This window comes from Rosa rugosa, chromosome 5 (assembly GCF_958449725.1).
Source record: "Rosa rugosa chromosome 5, drRosRugo1.1, whole genome shotgun sequence".
NCBI classification, from domain to species: Eukaryota; Viridiplantae; Streptophyta; class Magnoliopsida; order Rosales; family Rosaceae; genus Rosa; species Rosa rugosa.
Window position 1 is genome coordinate 38,325,080 of NC_084824.1, and position 9,193 is coordinate 38,334,272.

Consider the following 9,193-nt stretch of genomic DNA (forward strand, 5'->3'; position numbering starts at 1 on the left):
GGATGTCCTTAGTTTTTCTTATGGAACGGATTTACTGTTTTCACCCACTTTCCGATCACATTTTCACATCTTAACCGTTCAGTTTTTAGATCCTAATGTACGGATCACCTCTGCAAAATTTCAGCCAATTTGGTGATCGTTAAGGCGTCCAAAACTGCAATTTACACAAACGAACCGAATCTGTCGAACCGGAACCGTTTGTTTACATTGTTGTAATTTGCAGTTTTGGATGCCTTAATGATCACCAATTTAGCTGAAATTTTGCAGAGGTGATCTATACATTAGGACCTAAAAACTGAACGGTTAAGATATGAAAATTTGATCGGAAAGTGGGTGAAAACCGGAAATCCGTACCTAAGAAAAACTAAGGACGTCCTTAGTGTAGCCGGACTATATATATATAACACATACATATATAATAGTTTACGGGCTTTTATGGGCCGGGCCTAGCAGGCTTTTGGCGGACCGGGCCTATGGGCTGGGCTGGGTTTTTGTGGGCTTTTTTATAAAACAATACCCTTTTTTATTACTTTTACTGTTTTTTTTTTTTTTTTTTTTTTTTTTTTGTCTTTGTTATTGCTGTCTTTAGAGTGAATAATTTTTTTAAAGTAGTGAATAATCTTATTTTTTTGCCCACCAAAACCTAAAGCGATGAAACAATTTGATCCTCGCTAAATGCATCAAGGGCGAAGAGATCAATCATCGTTGAAATAAGACTTTTAGCGAGGAATTCTTACATTCGTCCCTATTAAATTTGGCGGATCTCTTATATAATTTTGCGCCAAACTAATAACGAGGAAAGTATTATTTTCCTCGATAATGGCTTCTTCTGACGACAAAACAATTCCTCGTAGAACATGGACCATAGTTTTGTCACCATTGAATTTGGTGGGTCTTACACAATTTTGTCACCATTGAATTTGGTGGGTCTTACACAATTCCCCCCCCCCCCCCCCAAACTAATAGTGAGGAAAGTGTTATTTCCTCGCTAATGGATTCTTTTGATGAGAAAATGATTCCCTCGTAGAACACCAATTTTTAGCGAAGAAATCTTAATTTTGTCACCGTTGAATTTGGCGGGTCTTATACAATTTTGCGCCAAACTAATAACGACAAAATCTTTTTTTCCTCGCTAATTATTTTTTCTTTTACAATGAAATGGTTCTTTGTAGAACACAAACTTTTAACTAGGAATCCATAGTTTTGTCGCCGTTGAATTTGGCTAGCCTGACACAATTTTTTCCCAAACTAATAACGGGGAAAGTATATTTTCCTCGCTAAATGCTTCTTTTGATAAGGAAATAGTTCATCACAAACATGGACTTTTAGAGAGGAAACCATAGTTTTTTCGCCATTGAATTTGGCGTGTTTTAAATAATTTTCCGCCAAACAAGTAACGACGAAATCGTTATTTCCTCGCTAATTGCTTCTTTTCACGAGAAAATAGTTCATCGTAAAACATGGGCTTTTAGAGAGGAAACCATAGTTTTTTCGCCATTGAATTTGGCGGGTTTTAAATAATTTTCCGCCAAACAAGTAACCACGAAATCGTTATTTCCTCGCTAATTGCTTCTTTTCACGAGGAAATAGTTCATCGTAAAACATGGGCTTTTAGCGAGGAAACCATAATTTTGTCGCCATTGAAATTGGCGGGTTTTATATAATTTTCCGCCAAACTAATAACGACGAAATCGTTATTTCCTCGCTAATTGCTTCTTTTCACGAGGAAATAGTTCATCATAAAATACGGGCTTTTAGCGAGGAATCCATAATTTTGTCGGCATTGAATTTGGCGGGTTTTACATAATTTTCCGCCAAACTAATAACGACGAAATCGTTATTTCCTCGTTGAATGTCGTTTTTGCGATGAAAAAATTCCTCACCCTAGTCTCATATTTCCTCGCTAATAACTTGATGATTTAGGAGACCAAACTATGGTCACCTTTAGTGATGAACAAAAATATTCGTCGTAGAAAGTGGTGTATAGTGAGGAAAATATATTTCTCGCAGAAAACTTAATGACATTTAGTGAGGAATCGAAATCTTCCTCGCAAAAAGTGACATTTACTGAGGAAAATAAATTCCTCGCAAAAAATTTGGTCGCTAAAAAGACTTTTTGTTGTAGTGACAGCCAATAAATTTCAACAAAAAGAAGAGCAATTACCTGGACATAAAGGAAAGGATTAGCAAAGGACATTGTAAAATATAAAAAAAACCTATGCCGATCAGGTGCATTACCCTTCCCATACACATTATATATGCATCTACAATGTAACACATTTCCAAATGAATATTCCTATATTCCCATGATTTTTTTTCCAAAACCACATAAAAGAATTGAATTCGCACAATATGATCTACTGGAAATATTTAATGTTAGGTCCATTTAACTTAATAGACCTCCATACTGTTTCATGCACATCCAATACCTCAATTCATAATTAAAAAATACAAAACAAAGGAAGGAACATGAGAATATTATAGCACTTACAATAATATATCGAGTGCATCAACTCTATCTTTGCTAGAGCCACCGTCACCGCCACAGGACCTAATAAAATTAAACCAAAAGTTCATTGAAATATCCATCTGAGTATATAACAAATCGAAAATTACAACCAACATCTACACTACAACAATCAATTTATCAAATTGAGCTTGAAATTGCTCTTGCAGAAGACTACACCACTATTTATTCCAGGTGCTTGGAATACCCAAGTTCTCTGATCCTTATTATCAGATCTGACCAATTCAAACTAGGACTATTAATGAGAAAAAAATTTAAACAAAGCACACATTTGCTGAGAAAACTAATTAGTAACATGCGAATTCACACCTTACATATATATTTGCCCCAAATTACCCACCTCCATTGAGGTTCTTTACACTTCGTTCCACTTTCAGTGCCTTTCCTTTGACATTCCACATTGTGACACAACTAACTAATGTAACACCATTCACTTTGAACAACTTAAACCAAGTTGTATGAAATAAATATAACTTCCGATTAGTGATGGCATAGCTATAAGGTTAAGCAAGACACATAAAAGTCATTCATAGACATCAGTTATTTGCATGAGCAAGGGACTGAAGGAATTATGTCCTAAAACAATCATTTTGATGTAATTATTATTGTAATTATTATTAATCAAAAGGGCAAGTTTATTGTTCATTGCTTATATTTAATATTTGATTGAACAATGTCCAAGGAATATGAGTTAAAGAGAAAGTAATCTAAAGAGTTAGATGTGTGAGACCTTTACTCTTTCACACTCTTATCCTAAAAGGTTCCTAGTCATAGGATTATCACTTGGACATTGATAATCCGGAAAGACTAGCACATACTATGTATGCTCAATATGGAGGATGATATGTCTCTTGTCATTTGTGTAGAGACACTAATACAAGTATGTGGGTGCTCTTAACTTAAAGAGTACACTGAACGCGATCATTAGAGTTCTTGTATGGAGTCTTACTTACATGTCAAACTTGAACTCTAAATTGCAATAATACAAATTAGTCCTTTGACCTGAGACACCATAGTTGTCTTATGAGTGAATGGATTATCTCTTGATGATGCAATAACATTGTGTCCCTTAATGGATATAATAGATGCATTCATTGGTATAATCAATTCGGTCATGGAGACATGTGAGTGTACAATAAGGAATCTCTATCCTTAAGTAAATAAGGTGTATGTTCAAAGATGTGATTCAATGAGTCTTTGGCCAAAGCATTGAATGAGATTAAAAAGGAGTTTTTAATCACATTCTAAGAATCACATAAGAATGAAAATCACATTAGGGGATTGACATATCAATTCCATACCCCGATGATGTGATTTAGAACATAGTGTTAGAGAAGGACCGTATTGTATTGTAATTCCAATTGAATAGGTTCTTTGTCATTCTACATTAACTAGGGTAGTCATGATATGTTGCAAGACGTCACTCATGACTTGTGAAGTCCCCGAGGATTAATAAACATTTATAATCCTAATAACAAGGGAGAATCAAAAATGGAGTTTTTGATTCGTAAACAAAATAGAATGGTTTCTATAAACTTCACTGCCTTGTTAATTAGAACCTAAGAGATCGCACACCATATAAGTGGATCCTTGAGATTGTATATGAAGAAGATTAAACAAGAGTTGGTTATGACCAAATAATTAATTAGATTTATTATTTGGACATAATTAGGTTTTTCGGGTAAAACCGAACCTATTGGGCCTAAACGATTGTCGGGCTTTTCGTGTGGACTTGGGCTTCACTAAATGAGATTTAAATGAAAGCCCAAGACACATTTTTAGTGCCCAATAACAAGTATGGACCAACCAAAATATTGGCTTTATGAAAGCCAATATTTTCTTTTAGTAATTGGAGTTATTTCCTATTATATAAAAGTGAAAGCATGGACAAAGAGAATAAGTGTGTCTCCACACTATTATTTTCAGATTTGAGATAGAGAGAGAGAAAGAGTTCTTTCTTGGTCCATTACAAAATTAAAGGAAAGAAGAACACTTGCATAATTTCTTCTTTTCTTTCATCTTTCTTCATCTCTTGATTCACTTGGTGAAGATCCTTAGAGGCCATATCCTTTTGTGGCTTTACTTGTTACATCAAAGAGAAGATTACAAGCACAAGAAGGAGTACAAGAAGGAGTTCTTAATCCAAGGTGCTTCAAGGTGGAGGAAACACACACAAGGAGAGATCAAGGAGATGAACTTTGGTGGTTCACTTGGATCGGATTAAAATCACGCTCCAAGGGTGAGTAGAACATAAACTCCCTCTTTGTTCTTCCTTACTATGCATGCTATGTTTATATACATATCACAATAAGCCAAGATCATGGGTTAAAGGAATGAATTTTATGTTTAGTTAGTAGTTTAATGGTTAAACTAATTCCGCACTAATTAAAAAGTTTTGAAATCCATCCATTCCTTCAATTGGTATCAGAGCCATTGACTTAATTTTGATATGTTATAAACATGGCTAAGTATGTTGGTTGATGTGATTTTCTTAAGCTTAGAGTAATATGTAATTTAGATCATAAAATTTGCTTTATCATAAAAGTTATGAAGCATGTGATGTAAGGTAGATTTTATGATAGCTAGAAAAAGTTTTCTGGAAATTACATGTAAAGTGGTTTAAGTTTTAAGAAACTTTGATGCATATGAGATATGTATTAAGGGATTCTATATGTTTCTTAATTAAGGTGTTAATCTTAGAAACATGTTAGATTATATATGCTTTAGGGTATGCATGATTTTTGGCTTCAAAGATGAAGTAAACAAGTGTTCAATGGAAGAACACAAAGCTGAAATTTTATTTCCAGCTTTGGAACATGTCTAATCTAGTTATGAACTAGCTAATTTTTCATGGTGTTTGTTTTTCACTTTTGATCCATAAATTCATGAATTCAAATTTACCTAATAGTTAATGATGACATAAAATCATTTCCATGTTTCCCTCACCAAAAGGTTGGTAGACTTAGTCATCTTTACTATTAGTTTCTCTAAATTACTCACCAAAAGTTGGAATGAGATAAAAGACATGTCTCCCTAAATTATGAGATAAAAGACATGTCTCCCTAAATCACTCACCAAAGGTTGGTGAATCATGATGTAAAACATCATCCCCTAAATCACTCACCAAAAGTTGGTGATGCATGATGTAAAACATCATTCCCTAAATCACTCATCAAAAGTGATGTGAGACATCATCCCCTAAATTACTCACCAAAAGTTAGTGATGCATGATGTAAGACATCATCCCCTAAATCACTCAATTAATTTACTTGCATTAAATTAAAGTAATTTAGTGGTTAATTTATTTTGAATAAGTTAATTATGCTTGTTTAATTAACCTTATTAATCTTGGTTAATTAAAGGATGATTATGGACTATGGCCTAATATAATTGAGCATGAGATTGGCCGACTATTCATTTTGAATGAATGTGGTTATGTAATTAAAGTAGTTAATTCATTTGGGCTATGTAATTAAAGTAGTTAATTCATTTGGTTGTGTAACTAAGTAGCTTATTTAATTTATTCAAGTTTGATTAAATTAAATGGGAGCTTGTATGCCCCTCATCCACTCTTGTAATCGAAGATGGAGGCACATGAGGATGATCCAAAGAAGAAGTTTGAAGTCATCAAGCCTTGAAAGGAGTTCAAGTGCAAAGTGTAATAGCTTAGCTTAGTTATTTAATTCTCGTAATCGTTACGCGTAATTAAAATCAACCACCCAAACATAACCTTGATCCAACATATTGGCTCATGTTGGATCAAACAACAAGTCCATAATCATCCTATGTGACCTATTATAATTGCATGTTCATTGCACTTGATCAAGTAATTTTATATTTCCCATGATTCCATTTGAAAAATGTTTTTGATGAAATCAAATTGTTTTCTGAAAACAATTAGTGGGAGTATTTTATTATAGATCAAGTATAATGAATGTGTGATTGCATTAGAATCAAAGCAAATGCAATGTGATTGTTATTAATGAGATTATTAAAGATGAGACCTTAAAATTCCCTCAAAGTGATATTAAGTTGAAAAACGAAGAAGTCATTATGAATGCTTCTTTGTGGCCTTCCAACATTGTAATCTCCTAGTAGATGTTCTTGCATGTGAATATCATTCCGAACGGAGGTATTTCTTGCTAGGAGCATTAAAGAGAGGTTATTCAACATTTGATGTTGTAAGGTAGGGACAAATCTTGGTCAATATTCTATTATGATGAGATTTAATTTTTGATCTCTATACTTACATGAGATGTTGGGTATAGCTTAACTAGAGTAATTTATCAATATCCTATTATGGTGAGACTTAATTACTTTAGAGGCCAAAGTTATGGATATTCACATTTGATGTGATTGGATAAGAGTATCCTCTCATGGAAATTAAGTTGACTTATAGTTCTATTATGATGCGGTTGGCTTAATGAAAATGAGTCTTCCATACTCACTAAGAGTTTTAATTTATACTCTCGAATTCCTTTGAGGGATTTGGAATTTGTTAAAATAGTGAGAGGGTGCCATTTGATTCTTAAGACCCGAGTCACTTGGTTTTAAAATCAATCTCACTTCTTTTATTTTATGTTATGTAGACTGCAATATGTCAGGACATCCTATCACCAAAATTCTCAATGAAAATCGTCTTGAGGGCCCAAACTTCAATGACTGGCTCCGCAATTTGAAAATTGTATTGACATTCGATAAGATCGCTTATGTCTTACAAAATGCACCTCCTCACACTCCATTGGCTCAAGATGCAACCGATGAGCAACGTGTTGCTTATCAAAAGCATAAGGATGATGACACGCAAGCTAAATGTGTTATGCTTGCATCCATGAACTCACAACTTCAGAAGCAACATGAGAATATGGATAGCGCCAGTTCTATATTACTTCATCTCACTGAATTGTTAGGTGAGAGAAATAGAAATGTGCGCTTCACAGTAGTCAATGAGCTTGTTAAGACAAAGCATGTGAGGGGTGCACCTGTTCATCAACATGGTCTAAAAATGATAGGCCTTATTGAGCAAATTCAAGACCTTGGATTTGCACTTGATGCGGAGCTAGCTCAAGATCTTCTTCTTTCCTCCCTAGATGATTCATTTTCTCAGTTCATAATGAACTATAATATGCAACAAATGGATCATACTCTTTCTGATCTTCTCAATATGCTGGTAATAGCTGAGAAGCAAATTAAGAAAGAGAGTGGGAGTGCGGCTATTATCGCTTCTTCTTCATCCAGTAAGTCCAAATGTAAAGGCAAAGGGAAGAAGAAACAAGTGATAAAGCCTAAGGGAGTAGTCCAAAAGAAGAAGAAGAAGGAACAAAAGGAACCAAAAGGTATTTGTTTCTTTTGCAACAAAGATGGGCACTGGAAGAGGAATTGCAAAGCTTATCTTGCATCCTTGAAGAACAAGTCTTCAACAGAAGGTATGATCAATGTGATTGAATCAATATTTACAGTTAATAATACTTCCACTTGGATAATTGATTCAGGTGCATCCCACCATGTTTGCACTTCGTTGCAGGACCTAGTGGGAGCAAGGAAGCTTAAAGCTGGAGAAATTTCCCTACATGTAGGAAATGGCACAAGAGTTGATGCCAAAGCCGTGGGGACTTATATTTTGAAGTTACCATCAGGAGATACATTGGAGTTAAATAATTGTCTTTATCTTCCTATCTGTATAAAGAACCTTATCTCCATCTCCATGCTTTTGAAGGATGGTTATAGAGTAGTTTTTGATAAACTAAGTGGTTTTATATCTATTAATGAACGCATGATATGTCATGCTAATATTATTGATGGTCTCTTTCATCTAGCTTTAGATGGTAGTATTAACTGTATGAAGGAAAATGCTTTGGGATCTAAGAGAACTCGAGAAACGGTTAACCCCATTAAGATGTGGCACCTTAAACTTGGTCATATTAGCCAAGATAGAATTCACAAATTATCCAAAAATGGATACTTAGAGTCATTAGGATCTGATCCTATGCCTACTTGTGAGTCTTGTCTAAAAGGAAAAATGACCAAGTCACATTATGGTGGACAAAGAACAAGAGTTAAAGAACTCCTAGGCCTAATACATACCGATGTATGTGGTCCCATGTCCACTATTCGTAGAGGTGGATTCTCATACTTCATAACCTTTACCGATGATTATTCTCGGTTTGGTTATTTATACCTTATGAAGAACAAATCTGAAGCCTTTGAAAAGTTCAAAGAATTTAAGAATGAAGTTGAGAAACAAACCGACAGAAGTATTAAGGCTCTAAGATCTGATCGAGGAGGCGAATACTTAAGCAATGAGTTTATTGATTATCTCAAACAAGAAGGCATTGTTTCTTCATTAGCTCCTCCTGGAACACCACAACTCAATGGTGTCTCTGAAAGGAGAAATCGAACTTTGTTAGACATGGTTCGTTCCATGATGAGCTATACTGATTTACCTATATCCTTTTGGGGATATGCACTTCAAACAGCAATTTATTTGTTGAATAAAGTGCCTTCCAAGTCCGTCCCTCTTACACCATATGAGATGTGGCATGGGAAGAAACCAAGTCTCAATCATATTAAGATTTGGGGTTGTCCAGCTTATGTCAAAAGACTAGAAGCAGGCAAGCTTGAAGCTAGATCAAGCAAGTGTTTATTTGTGGGATATCCTAAAGATAG

The 9,193-nt window shown here is 34.6% G+C and overlaps 1 long non-coding RNA gene across 1 annotated transcript in view; it reads right to left on the minus strand.

Annotated features, from left to right (window-relative positions):
* The window catches only part of LOC133707803 (uncharacterized), a 12,072-nt gene extending 9,066 nt beyond the window's left edge, over positions 1 to 3,006 (minus strand). Inside the window, exon 1 of the long non-coding RNA XR_009845287.1 lies at positions 2,492 to 3,006. This is a non-coding gene — a long non-coding RNA (uncharacterized LOC133707803). The remainder of the gene's footprint in view (positions 1 to 2,491) is intronic.
* Positions 3,007 to 9,193: the final 6,187 nt, after the last annotated feature.